Here is a 15,601-nt window from a genome sequence, read left to right as displayed (position 1 = left end):
TTTCCCATGAAGTGATGGGACCAGATGCCATAATCTTTGTTTTATGAATGTTGAGTTTCAAGCCAACTTTTTCACTCTCCTCTTTCACTTTCATCAAGAGACTTTTTAGTTCCTCTTCACTTTCTACCATAAAGGTGGTGTCATCTGCATATCTGAGGTTATTGATATTTCTCCCGGCAATCTTGATTCCAGCTTGTGCTTCTTCCAGCTCAGCATTCCTCATGGTGAACTCTGCATAGAAGTTAAATAAGCAGGGTGACAATATACAACCTTGACATACTCCTTTTCCTATTTGGAACCAGTCTGTTGTTCCATGTACAGTTCTAACTCTTGCTTCCTGACCTGCATACAGGTTTCTCAAGCGGCGGATCAGGTGGTCTGGTATTCCCATCTCTTTCAGAATTTTCCACAATTTATTGTGATCCACACAGTCAAAGGCTTTGGCATAGTCAATGAAGCAGAAATAGAAGTTTTTCTGGAGCTCTCTTGCTTTTTTCATGATCCAGCAGATGTTGGCAATTTGATCTCTGGTTCCTCTGCCTTTTCTAAAACCTGCTTGAACATCTGGAAGCTCACGGTTCACGTATTGCTGAAGCCTGGCTTGGAGAATTTTGAGCATGACTTTACTAGCGTGTAAGATGAGTGCAATTGTGCAGTAGTTTGAGCAGTCTTTGGCATTGCCTTTCTTTGGGATGGGAATGAAGACTGACCTTGTCCAGTTCTGTGGCCATTGCTGAGTTTTCCAAATTTGCTGGCATATTGAGTGCAGCACTTTCAGAGCATCATCTTTCAGGATTTGAAATAGCCCAATTGGAATTCCATCACCTCCACTAGCTTTGTTTTTAGTGATGCTCTCTAAGGCCCACTTGACTTCACATTCCAAGATGTCTTGCTCCAGGTGAGTTATCACGCCATCATGATTATCTTGGTCATGAAGATCTTTTTTGTACAGTTCTTCTGTGTATTCTTGCCACCTCTTCTTAATATCTTCTGCTTCTGTTAGGTCCATACCATTTCTGTCCTTTATCGAGTCCATCTTTGCATGAAATGTTCCCTTTGTATCTCTAATTTTCTTGAAGAGATCTCTTGTCTTTCCTATTCTGTTGTTTTCCTCTATTTCTTTGCATTGATCACCGAGGAAGGCTTTCTTATCTCTCCTAGCTATTCTTTAAACCCTGCATTCAGATGCTTATATCTTTTCTTTTCTCCTTTGCTTTTCGCTTCTCTTCCTTTCACAGCTATTTGTAAGGCCTCCTCAGACAGCCATTCTGCCGTTTTGCATTTCTTTTCCCTGGGGATGGTCTTGGTCCCTGTCTCCTGTACAATGTCACAAACCTCTATCCATAGTTCATCAGGCACTCTATCTATCAGATCTAGTCCCTTAAATCTATTTCTCACTTCTGCTGTACAATCATAAGGGATTTGCTTTAGGTCATACATGCTGCTGCTGCTGCTAAGTCACTTCAGTCGTGTCTGACTCTGTGTGACCCCATAGATGGCAGTCCAACAGGCTCCCCCGTCCCTGGGATTCTCCAGGCAAGAACACTGGAGTGGGTTGCCATTTCCTTCTCCAATGTGTGAAAGTGAAAAGTGAAAGTGAAGTCGCTCAGTGGTGTCCGACCCTTAGCGACCCCACGGACTGCAGCCTACCAGGCTCCTCCATCCATGGGATTTTCTAGGCAAGAGTACTGGAGTGGCTTGCCATTGCCTTCTCCGTAGGTCATACATAGTACTGACCAAAACAATTGAGCAGAACAGCTGGTAACCTTTTCATGAACGTCACTGAGAAGCATGAGAGCATGTTTTTTAGTCACCTCTGTGTCTCTGGCCTTCTGCGTACCTGCCTCCCTGAGTGTCACAGTCTCAGAGGAGATGATAGATTGTTACACCTCCAATCAATCAAGTTCTTATGTGAATGAACTTTCTAAAAGATGAAAACATACACAAAACAAAAATCTGAAACCTATTCATCTTAACATCCCCATAGGACCCTTCAAGAAGCTTCCAACCCTTATATTAAATAGTTGAGTAAAATGAATTAAAAAGACAGAGAGAGAGTAAGAAAGGACCTTGTGACTATAAACAGTTTTGCAAATTGTCTTTCCACTGAGCTCTTCAAGCAAATGTGGTTCTAAACTTTTAATGATTATTCATTAGGTATTGATGTGTTGCTATCAGTGACATAATATAGGTATAAAAAGCTTTCAGCATACCATCTCTTACAGATAAATCTTGAAAGGTACCAAGAAGGACTCATCAAATATCACCTGAGTTAGACAGTCTTTAGAGCATAACCCATGAATATAATCCATCTGAGACAGCACTTAACTCCAGGTAAGAGGATAAATGACATAACCAAGAATGTACATGGTTCTTGAGAAACTTTTATCATTCTCCATTATTCTCCTTTGTCAGAGAGAATAAATTCATAGGCTAAAATTTACTTTCCCGTAATTCCTACAGAGCATCCTGCTCTTGGTCATTGTCTTAATATTTAATGATGAGGAGGTTGAGGAAGGCTCTTGTGTTTATATTACTGTCAGATTGTTAATTCATTTAAGGGTTTTGTGATTTGTCGCACTTAGGAAATTAATGAATTTTTTATGTTGCAGCGGTATGAATGAAGCCTTCGGGCTGATAGGCCAATTATTGGTTATAAATGGAAGGACAGTTTATACACTTAAAGCCATATTTTCCAAAATGTAGGTAGTTTCTAAATACAAGCAAATTATAGAAATTCATAATTTTAAAAGCCGGATACTTTGATGTCTTTTCATTGATTATCAAAGGGGAATTAAAAATCCAATAGTATTTAAAACCTTGTCTTCAGTTCAGTTCAGTTCAGTTCAGTCGCTCAGTCGTGTCCGACTCTCCGTGACCCCATGAATCACAGCACGCCAGGCCTCCCTGTCCATCACCAACTCCCGGAGTACACTAAAACTCATGTCCACAGAGTCGGTGATGCCATCCAGCCATCTCATTCTCCGTCGTCCCCTTCTCCTCCCGCCCCCAACCTTTCCCAGCATCAGAGTCTTTTCCAGTGAGTCAACTCGTCGCATGAGGTGGCCAAAGTATTGCAGTTTCAGCTTTAGCATCAGTCCTTCCAATGAACACCCAGGATTGATCTCCTTTAGAATGGACTGGTTGGATCTCCTTGCAGTATAAGGGACTCTCAAGAGTCTTCTCCAACACCACAGTTCAAAAGTATCAATTCTTCGGCGATCAGCTTTCTTCACAGTCCAACTCTCACATCCATACATGACCACGGGAAAAACCATAGCCTTGACTAGACAGACCTTGGTTGGCAAAGTAATGTCTCTGCTTTTTAATATACTATCAAGGTTGGTCATAACTTTCCTTCCAAGGAGCAAGCGTCTTTTAATCTTAGGCTTGCTTTTATGCAGACGTTTCTATCTCTGCCACTCTCTTTTATTTTTGTTTGTTTTCTGCTGATTAGCCAGATGAAATGTGGATTTGCAGCAGTAATCCTGGTCAGAGATGGCCGAAAGTATGTATAGTCCATTCATATTCTCTTCTTGTTCTCGTCCTGAGTTCACTGGCTTTACTTTTCTGTTGCTTTCCTTCTATCGCCTTTCCCCCTCCTCTGTCTCTGATTAATTTTTATTCTCATCTGCTCCATGACTCCCTTTCTTTTTATTTTCTCGAATATTTCTCTTGTGTCCTTCTTATTCTCCTCATTTCTCTTTTTCTCTGTGATTCTCATTTTCCCCTGCATCACCCTCCACGTCCTGTTTTCTAATCATCTCCTCCCAGCAGTGCTTAGTAATTCCTCTACCGCAGAGATGTTTCTTTTCTGTTCCATCATCTCTCTTCCTTCTGATCCCCATGGAACCACTTGGACACTTTCATCCGTGTGCACTCTGAGACAAGACTCATTTAGATTTGTCTGGTATTGGCAGCAGAAGAGAGTTCTATTTAGAGCAGGGGACATGAGGTACAATAACTGTCTCCTGTGTCCAGCTAAGCTGTGATCTGGCTTCTTGCCAGAATCAGGAATCAGTCAGTGTTCAGGAAAAATGAATTTCAGTTACAGGGACCAGGGTGATGTGTGAGGCTATCTGTGTAGGGGAGGTGACAGGGAATGAACCCTGCAGATCTGCAGGTCCTGGACTGACCAGGTGTGTTTCATTGCTGAAGGGCATCATGCTGATTGTAACAGGCAAAGTTATCATTTCTGTTCGCTCCTTCATTCAATTTATGCCACGTATCATTGCCAGACTAATTTACCACTTTGTGGCTTCGCTCTCCCCTCTCTTGAACCCCATGTAGAAGAAACTCCAGTTACTGCTTTGTTCAAACCTCTGTTCCTTAGCACCTTGCCTGCCACCAGATGAGAGCCCTGACTTCCCTCTGCACTCCCCTCGCCAAGTTTTCTACCTTCTTTCACTCATACTCTTTGAATCTGTTTATTTGACCTTTCCTCCCAGTGTCCTTCTCATTTTTTGAAAGACTCAGCTCAGCATTTTTTGGAGGATTTGTTGCATTTAAACAACTGTGTCTGTAACCTCTAAATTTTTAGCACCCTTATAAAAGGTTATCATTATGATTTTCCTACATATTAGTTTTCATCCCATCTTCCTTCTTCTCAAATTATAAGCCCTGGGCATAAATTTTGCACCTATCCTGCCTATATCTAATAAACATTAGAGGATATAATTTCACATTTGATGAGGATATAATTTCACATTTAAAAATGTTTGTGATTAAAGGGGACATAATTTGATGAGGATATAATTTCACTTATTAACATTTTTGTGATTAGATTAAAGCTATTTTTGTGTTTCTACTGTTGTGCATAAATAAAAGTACTTAAAAGAAGGCAGTGATATTGGAAGGATTGTATAGTATTATGTTTAATTTTTAAGTATTAAATATTCTTATCCAGGCTTTTTTTTTTTTTTTTACCAGAAAAAGTATTGGTGAAAAATACATTCTTTGGTGGGCCAGGGTCTCCATCCAAAGTCTTGATGTCAAGTCCTTTCACATGCTTCAAGTGAGTGTTTTCACAAGCGGTCACTTGGTGGAACAGTCCAATAGTCCTTGGCTTGGGCCATTTATCTCTTTGTAGGTGCTGTCAGGGGCTCTTTTCATGTTTTTAAAAAGCCTTTTGTTTTTGTCTTATGGTATAATTTTCTGGACTGGCTTTTGAACACTATCTTTAATGTCAGAATCAATTGGATATTTCAAGTATCTTAATGAATAGTTGCTAGGAGAAAACGATGCTTTGGGTCCTTAATAGACATGTAAATAGACATGTTTCCCATAATACCTATGTCCTTCTCAGAAAGTGTGTTCTAACAGCCACTGTTGAGTGGGCAACCATACATGTGACCCTCACTCCAAACCAGCCACAGCTTAAAATCAGTGGTGTGTTAAGCTGTTCCCTCTCCTAGAAAATTGGAGGGGGGACACAGGTCTCCTCCCAAATTGGCATTTGCATTTGTAAAGAATGCTAAGCCTGAAGGGGGAGTCTTTGTCTTTGACTCATATGCACATGGGTAACTAAATCTGGACAACACACAGGGAAGATAATAGAGACATGGAGACAGAAGCAGAGATAAGGCCTCATGACATGAGGGACAAAAAGAAAAAGATATAGACACACAGATACAGAAATGCAGAGATAGAGGGAGATTCATCAGCCAGTTGGGGGAGAGAGAAAGAGGGAGAAAAAGAGAAAAGAGAGAGGGAAGGAGAGATACACTTGGAACAGCACTCAGATCCAAACAACTCACTAGTTCTTTATTCCACAGCACCCCACTCCTCCTCCCTAATGAGGACAGAAGCAGAAACCCTGTGCTGAAGCCAGGTTGAATTGATTCTATTCCTCTATTCTGGGTATCCAAAAGAGTGTAACACAAGAGAGCCTTCCTTTCGTCTGCACATCTCTAACTCAGAACAACTTACGTCATGATAATTTCATGTTCTGGCTGTGAATGAAGGTTCATGCGTTCTGTCTTGGTATTTAATAAGTTGCCAAAGCTCATTAACAGTCATTACTATAGTAAATCACAATGAGGATTTGTCCCTGAATAATATTGAAACATTACTGCCAAGTTTTATAATTTCGGGTTCTTTACTAAATTCATTGGTTCATCAAAATAATTAATCAGTGTTTAAAAAAGAATTATCTAAAAATAAGTAACATTAACAATGACAAAGACCCAAATAGTGGTTCATTGTGTTCTAAAGCGTCTGTGTAAAACATGTATTTTTTCCATGAAACTAAATGGTGATTTGCATTAAGTTTAATTAAACCAAATAAATATTTGTCATACTGTCATACTAATTTAATGTTTTAAATTACAATTTCATTGGTTTTGTAGTTTTGCTGTCATTTAACATCAAATTGCTTTGGTATTTTAGCTCTGTAAGAGCATAAGCCTAAGGACTTGATACCTATTTTTACATAAAAATACATACAGATATTTGTATGTATACAAATATTTACACATACGGATATTTGTATGTATATCTGTATATATACAGATATTATTAGGAAAATAATTTAGGTAATAGTAGGGTATCCAATATTTTTCTCTTCAAAGAAGTTCCATGCAATATTCAAATTTGAGAAATTCTGAATTAAGAAGTTGTTTTGAAATGAAAGTTCTTTATTCACTTGATTTTTCAATTTTTTTAAGTAAATTCTTAAATTTATCCAGTGCACTCAATATTTTATGTATCCTACAGCACTTTCTTAGGGTCAAATACATTTGTTTTGAACAGTTATGTGCAATTTCTCACTGTGTCTCTCTGCATTTTCTTCAGTAATTTCAATGTTTTGTCTGAAAACCAAGAAGTAGCTGGTCAGTTCTCTTGGTCTGGACACTATATCAACGAGGCCAAGTTTATGGTGTGAAGACAGGAAGCTAAGCGGTTTCCATTTGTGGTTTCTAGCTTCCCACAGCAGCTATCCAGCCCTCCTGGACATGTTGTATTATGGTTCAGCAGAGCACCCCGTACAAATAACCCATCTCAGCTACAGGTAAAACAGCTCATATTATTGAACCCAAAGCATCATGTTTGTATTTGCAGTTCAGCATGCCACTGTGAACTACAGAAAACTGATGCAAGTAGCACCAATAAAATGAGAGATCATCACACATGCATATATAAAAATATAAACGTGTAAATTTCAGGAACTGGCTATGCTGGCAAGTCTAAAGTTTGTAGAACAGGCCAGGCCACAGGAGCTGATGCTGCAGTCTTGAGGCAGAATTTCTCCTTCAGGGAAATTTGTTTGGCTCTTAAGGCCTTTCCACTGATTGAATGAGGTCCACCCACATAATCAGGGATAATTTTGTTTACTTAAAAGTCAACTGATTGATTGCAGATCTTAACCAAATCTAAAAAGCACCTCCACAGGAATGCCAAAATTAGTATTTGTTTGGATACCCAATCCAGGGACATAGCCAAATTGACACCAAAAAATAACCATCCTGGTCTCCAAATCTGATCCGAGTCTTACACATGCCAACTGGTAGGATCTCAGTTTTCCTGTTCTGAAATGCCTTCAGAATCCCCAGGAGGGGAAGATCTGATTCACATTTATTTCAACTGCTGTACTGACCTGATCTCATCTCAGTAACTCTCAGCCTCCATACTGCAGTTGTCTTCAAACATCTGGTGCTTTACTGAAATTCCTGGCCCTCTGCTCAGGCTGCCCTTCCAGGGGTGCTGATGAGTCCATGATCTTTGAGATCTTTGTTTTCTAGCACCCACTCTGAGTTATCGCTCCAGTGCTTTGACTGGTTGGGTTCTTTATCCGGTGTGGTGGCCCTAACCTCTGTCCATAGAATCTTAACCCTTTGTGGCTTTATCTTTGAATTTCTGCAGATTACCATAAAAATTACTGTGAGAGTAATAAGAGGGACTCCAGCGAATCAACAGGACCCCCCACATCTCCCTCCTTATTCCCATTCTGCAGCAGCAGTATAGTCCCCCATGACAGTTGGAATGGATCACCCCGACAATGTTACATGCTCTCTGCTTTCAGTTCAGCCACACAAGAGCTCTAAATTAACAGGAAGTAGAATTAGTCTCCAACAGAATGGAAGATGACTTCATTACCAGTTGGAGGCATTTTTCCTCTTAGGAACTCATATTTTGAAATTTGTAGAACCCAAGGGTGCAGGAACAAGAAGCAAAATTTTCAACATAGAAATTTCAGGCTTAATATTGAGGGACCACTACCAATTTCACCCTTTGGGGCTTGAGAGTAGAGTGGAGTAAGGACATTACTATATATTGGTCACTGGTTTAAAGTACTCTAGCCCCACCCTTCTCAGCCAGTGCTATAGCTGTACACTTCTAGATGATGGGACATGTGGTAAAACTCATGAATTCCATAAGTGTGAGAGTATCATTGTTTTTCACTATAAAGTGAATTTCTTGGTTGAGGTCGATGTTTTGTGGTCTAACATTTCACTGAATAAGGCATGAGTAATGATGTATATATTTGGAGAAGGAAATGGTAACCCACTCCAGTATTCTTGCCTGGAGAATCCCATGGTCAGAGAAGCCTGGTAGGCTACAGTCCACGGGGTCGCAAAGTCGGACACAACTGAGCGACGGAACGGAACGGAACGAAATGATGTATATTGGGCTTCCTAGGTGGCGCTAGTGATAAAGCACCTACCTGCCAGTGCAAGGGATGTAAGAGATGTGGGTTTGATCCTTGGATTGGGAAGCTCTCCTTGAGGAGGGCATGGCAACCCATTCCAGTATTCTTGCCTGGAGAATCCCATGGACTGAGGAGCCTGGCAGGCTACCATCCATAGTGTCACACAGAGTTGCACATGACTGAAGTGACTTAACACACATGTACAATGATGTATATTACATACCTAGGGCTACTATAACAAAGTGAAAGTTGCTCATTCATATCCATTCCAGTATTTTTTCCTGGAGAATTCCATGGTCAGAGGAGCCTGGTGGGCTCCTCTGGAGCCCTCTGGACTCGTCTATAGTCCGTGGAGTCACAAAGAGTTAGACATGACTAAGTGAGTAACACTTTCACTTTTTCACTGTAAGAAAGTACTACAAACAGGGTGGATTAAAACAACAGAATTATATTCTTGTACATCCTTGTACAGTTCTTGATGGACGCTAAAATCTGCAATCCAGGTGTCAGTATAGCTATGATCTCTCAAGGGACAGGAGAATCACCTGTATGCTGTTAGCCTCTGGTGTTACTGACATTCCTTGATTTGTAGCTGCATAACTACAATCTCTGCCTCCAGCATCATGTTACACTTTTCCCCCTGTGTCTTATACCATCTTCTCATAAAGACATCATTAATAATGAGTAAAGGGCCCATTTTGCTCCAGTATGACCTCATCTTAACTAATTACATCTTCAATGGCTCTATTTACACATAAGGTTGCATTGTGAGGTACTGAGGGTCAGGACTTTCAACGTATTTTTGTAGGGACAGAATTCAACTTATAGTAGGGTGCTAGAAGAAGCACTGTGGATTGGGAGGCCAAATGCATATCTGGGACACGTGTTTAGGTTCTGGAGGACAAATTCCTATCCCACTCACAAGTAGAAAGGATAATTAACTTCCTGTCAGGGAGCAGGCTGGTCCTTTTGGAGAATGGTGGCATACCAGAGCACATATTTGGTTTCTATGATTGAAAGTCTGGGTACCTAGGCATTGTAAGAGCTAGATGGGCCTTGGGGAGAGCAAGTCCATGTTGCTGAGTTCCTCGTCTATCCTTCAACCTTGACACTATGGTCATTTTGAACAAGCACTGGATTGGCTGGGTAAAGAGGCTGAATAGCATCACATCTATAATAGGAATCTCTCTGATCATTAAGAGACTCCTCAGCAATAGATGCCCTCTGGAGGACTTTTATATAGGACATAAAATGCCTAATAGTCCATGACTATCATCTATCTATCTGTCACACACCTTTCCCCCAGAACTCCTCTTACCAATCCTCTAATCTTGCTTTTCAAGACCCTGATGGAAAAGGAATCCCATCAGCTCCTCCCAGGAGTCATTATGGATCTATTCAGTGGACCATCTCTACCGCCACACAATACAACACAAAATTCTGCCTACTGGAAATACTTCCCTTTAGGAATTTCAGGCTGGCACAATTGGGGCTAGAGTGTGGTAGCTATCTGCTTCTGGATGGGGTCAACATCCATCAAAAAGACAGGTAATTTTTTCCTTCTTGGCTTCTTGGCTAATAGTCATGGATAACTTCCCGACGGTCCCCAGTGTATGGTTTGAGGAACTGCTGACAGCAATAAGATTATTACACTGTATGTATCTGTGTGTGCGTGCAACTGACTTTATTGAAATATTCACTTTATTGCAGTGGTCTGGAATTGAGCTCACGGTGTCTCTGAGATCTGCTTGCACTTTGTTATGGCAGCTTGAGCAAACTAACACAGAGGGGAAATGAAGGATCTTACAAAAACTAAAGAGAAATAAAATGCGCCAACCCCTATTCCTTCCCCTACCCCGCTACCAACATCTGTTTTAAAACTGTACATTACTGACAGAAAGGGATGTTTTTAAACTAAGAATCCTGTCCACATATACCTAGGGATATGAAAAATTAATCTTTAGTATGGCACACTTAATATGACAATCCCTAGGTCCTAGGAGTATGTACTTTGAAGTCTGATTCTACTTAGAGGGATTATTTGAATTTCATGGAGTTCCTTGGGCATGTTAGATACATTCCATTTCAAATTTAGTCATTCAATGCACACATCTACTTTTGTCCATTCTAAAGGAGATCAATCCTGGGTGTTCATTGGAAGGACTGATGCTAAAGCTGAAACTCCAATACTTTGGCCACCTCATGCGAAGAGTTGACTCACTGGAAAAGACTCTTGATGCTGGGAAGAATTGGGGGCGGGAGGCGAAGGGGACGACAGACTAGAAATAGTTTTACAAATGGAATAAGTTTTTGTAGGAGAGAGTTTGGATTTGCCCTTTAGTATTAGGATCTACACCATGTTTCTCTTATTGTGACACATTGGAGGCCCCAAAGGGAGTTTTTTTAGTTATACCAGAGAGTTCAAGTATCATTTAGATATTCTGGTTTATGAAATCCAAGGAGGGAGAAGCTTGCATTGTAACCTGATCCTATTGCTAAACCTTTTTTGCTCTGGGCAACAATAAAAATGGTGACATTGTGGATTATTGAGGAAATGGGTTACAATGGTGTTCCCAATTATAGTGTATTCTTTCTCTAGATTCTAGAGGCTTAAGCTTAATGTGGTGTTCTTTCTTCATGGAAGTAAATTCAAGGTGCAATTAATTGTAACTTGCCTTAGAGGGAATATCCACACTTGTTGTTTAGTCACTAAGTCCTGTCCTTTGTGACTCCATGGACTGTAGCCCGCCAGGCTTCTCCATCCATGGGATTTCCCAGGCAAGAGTACTGGAGTGGGTTGCTGTTCTTCCTCCAGGGGATCTTCCGGATCCAGAGATGGAACCTGCGTCTCCTGCGTCTCCTTCATTGGAGGCTGCTGCTTTACTGCTGAGCCACCAGGGAAGCCCACGTGTGCTCTACAGTAAAGGATTACTACAAGCTTTGTACTTTGAAAGTGTCCCGAAGCTTTGTGGGGTTTATCTTCTCCTCACTGGTGCACATGGTTTTGTTAACTCATCTTGGCACTTGTGACCTCCTGGTTATCAGGTCCAGTCAGATATTATGTCTTCAATGTAATAGATCACAGTGATGTTTTCTGGGATTTCAACATGGTCAAGATTTTTTTAGGAGAGTTAACATAGTCCTGAGGTGAAACATTGAAGATACAGTTATGCTCCTACTATTTAGATAAAGCTGAACCGTTTCTGATTGTCTTTACTAATGAACATGAGGGGGAAAAACCCACCACAAAACAAACCACTTTCTAGATCAGTAACTCCATTCCTGGAGTCATCAGCTGTGTTGGTTTGCTCCAGTATGGGCTGCTGCTGCTGCTGCTGCTAAGTCACTTCAGTCGTGTCCGACTCTGTGTGACCCCATAGATGGCAGCCCACCAGGCTCCCCCTTCCCTGGGATTCTCCAGGCAAGAACACTGGAGTGGGTTGCCATTTCCTTCTCCAATGTGTGAAAGTGAAAAGTAAAAGTGAAGTTGCTCAGTGGTGTCCGACCCTTAGCGACCCCACGGACTGCAGCCTACCAGGCTCCTCCATCCATGGGATTTTCTAGGCAAGAGTACTGGAGTGGCTTGCCATTGCCTTCTCCGCCAGTATGGGCACTACATCTTAATTAATCACAGTAATTCAGGATCATTCTTACTCATCCATTTGGCTTTTGTAACAGCCAAACTGAAGAGGTTGGTATAAAATGAGGAAGGGACAGGAATTACCATTCCCGTTTCTTTTAATCTTTGATAGTAGAACAAGTTTCTGCAGCTTTTTTCAGGTTACTGATTTCTATTTACTACTTGATATGGGACATTCCAGAAACTTTACTTGGCTGTTAACACCATGATAGCATTAACTTCAGGTCAGACAACCAGTGTAAGGATATTTTCAGTTGTTAATGTATACAGTAAGGAACATGGGAAATAACAGTCCAAAAAGATACAGCCCACTGACCACTCTAAGGTGGACATGGAAGAGTCCATTTGTTTCCTGACTTTATGCCTGCACTCAGTTCAGTTCAGTCGCTCAGTCGTGTCTGACTCTCCGCGACCCCATGAATCACAGCACGCCAGGCCTCCCTGTCCATCACCAACTCCCGGAGTTCATTCAAACTCATGTCCACAGAGTCGGTGATGCCATCCAGCCATCTCATTCACTGATTAGTGCTAAATTGTGGGTAATAACTCCTAGGTAGTATGGCTATTTCTCCTCCCCAGGTCACTGGCACTCTGTTAAATGGCCATGGATCTTCTGAGGGAAGGTTTGGAGGAAGATCTGCAGTGTATCTTTGTGTTCACCTTCCAGAGTGATTCCTTTTTTTTTTTTGGAATTAATTTATTTTTTATTGGAGGCAAATTATTTTACAATATTATATTGGTTGGTTTTGCCATACATTGACATGAATTCATCCCGGGTTTACATAAGTTCCCCCTCCTGAACCCCCCTCCCACCTCCCTCCTCCCTTTATCCTCCCTCTGGGTCATCCCAGCATGCCAGCCCCGAGCATCCTATAACATGCATTGACCCTGAACTAGTGATTCGTTTCACATATGACAACATACGTGTTTCAATGCCATTCTCCCAAATCATCCCACCCTCACCCTCTCCCACAGAGTCCCAAAGACTGATCTATACATCTGTGTCTCTTTTGCTGTCTCGTATACAGGGTTATCATTTGCATCTTTCTAAATTCCATATATATGCGTTAGTATACTATATTGGTGTTTTTCTTTCTGGCTTACTTCACTCTGTATAATAGGCTCCAGTTTCATCCACCTCATTAGAACTGATTCAAATGTATTCTTTTTAATGGCTGAATAATACTCCATTGTGTATATGTACCAAAGATTTCTTATCCATTCGTCTGCAGATGGACATCTAGGTTGCTTCCATGTCCTGGCTATTATAAACAGTGCTGCAATGAACATTGGAGTACATGTGTCTCTTTCAATTCTGGTTTCCTTGGTGTGTATGTCCAGGAGTGCGATTGCTGGATCATATGGCAGTTCTATTTCCAGTTTTTTGAGGAATCTCCACACTGTTCTCCATAGTGGCTGTACTAGTTTGCATTCCCACCAACAGTGTAAGAGGGTTCCTTTCTCTCTACATCCTCTCCAGCATTTATTGCATGTAGACTTTTGGATAGCAGCCATTCTGACAGGTGTGAAATGGTATCTCATTGTGGTTTTGATTTGCATCTCTCTGATTATGAGGGATGTTGAGCATTTTTTCATGTGTTTGTTAGCCATCTTTATGTCTTCTTTGGAGAAATGTCTGTTTAGTTCTTTGGCCCATTTTTTGATTGGGTCACTTATTTTTCTGGAATTGAGCTGCAGGAGCTGCTTGTATATTTTGGAAATTAATCCTTTATCAGTTGCTTCATTTGCTATTATTTTCTCCCATTCTGAAGGCTGTCTTTTCACCTTGCTTATAGTTTCCTTTGCTGTGCAGAAGCTTTTGATTTTAATTAGGTCCCATTTGTTTATTTTTGCTTTTATTTCCAATATTCTGGGAGGTGGGTCATGGAGGATCCTGCTGTGATTTATGTCAGAGAGTGTTTTGCCTACGTTCTCCTCTAGGAGTTTTATAGTTTCTGGTCTTACATTTAGCTCTTTAATCCATTTTGAGTTTATTTTTGTGTATGGTGTTAGGAAGTGTTCTAGTTTCATTCTTTTACAAGTGGCTGACCAGTTTTCCCAGCACCACTTGTTAAAGAGACTGTCTTTTCTCCATTTTATATTCTTGCCTCCTTTGTCAAAGATGAGGTGTCCATAGGTGCGTGGATTTATCTCTGGGCTTTCTATTTTGTTCCATTGATCTATATTTCTGTCTTCATGCCAGTACCATACTGTCTTGATGACTGTGGCTTTGTAGTAGAGCCTGAAGTCCGGCAGGCTAATTCCCCCAGTTCCATTTTTCTTCCTCAAGATTGCTTTGGCTATTCGAGGTTTTTTGTATTTCCATACAAATTTTGAGATTATTTGTTCTAGTTCTGTGAAAAATATCGTTGGTAGCTTGATAGGGATTGCATTGAATGTATAAATTACTTTGGGTAGTATACTCATTTTTACAATATTTATTCTTCCAATCCATGAGCATGGTATATTTCTCCATCTATTAGTGTCTTCTTTGATTGCTTTCAGTAGTGTTTTATAGTTTTCTATGTACAAGTCTTTTGTTTCCTTAGGTAGATATATTCCTAAGTATTTAATTCTTTTCGTTGCAACAGTGAATGGAATAGTTTCCTTGATTTCTCTTTCTATTTTCTCATTATTAGTTTATAGGAATGCAAGGGATTTCTGTGTGTTGATTTTATATCCTGCAATGTTACTGTAATCATTGATTAGTTCTAGTAGTTTTCTGGTAGAGTCTCTAGGCTTTTCTATGTAGAGGATCATGTCATCAGCTAACAGTGAAAGTTTTACTTCCTCTTTTCCAATTTGTATTCCTTTTATGTCTTTTTCTGCTCTGATTGCTGTGGCCAAAACTTCCAGAACTATGTTGAATAGTAGTGGTGAGAGTGGGCACCCTTGTCTTGTTCCTGACTTTAGGGGAAATGCTTTCTCCATTTCCCATTTTCACCATTGAGGATAATGTTTGCTGTGGGTTTGTCATATATAGCTTTTATTATGTTGAGGTATGTCCCTTCTACTCCCACTTTCTGGAGGGTTTTTATCATAAATGGATGTTGCATTTTGTCAAAGGCTTTCTCTGCATCCATTGAGATAATCATATGATTTTTATTTTTCAGTTTGTTAATGTGGTGTATTACATTGATTAATTTGCGGATATTGAAGAATCCTTGCATTTCTGGGATAAAGCCCACTTGGTCATGCTGTATGATCTTCTTAATATGTTGTTGGATTCTGATTGCTAGAATTTTGTTAAGGATTTTTGCATCTATGTTCATCAGTGATATTGGCCTATAGTTTTCTTTTTTTGTGGGATCTTT

Source organism: Moschus berezovskii, chromosome 10 (genome assembly GCF_049115385.1).
Source record: "Moschus berezovskii isolate FMDL1 chromosome 10, NW_MosBer_1.0, whole genome shotgun sequence".
In the NCBI taxonomy this organism is placed as follows: Eukaryota; Metazoa; Chordata; class Mammalia; order Artiodactyla; family Moschidae; genus Moschus; species Moschus berezovskii.
The sequence above is the reverse complement of the archived record's forward strand: the minus strand, read 5'-3'. Positions refer to the sequence as shown.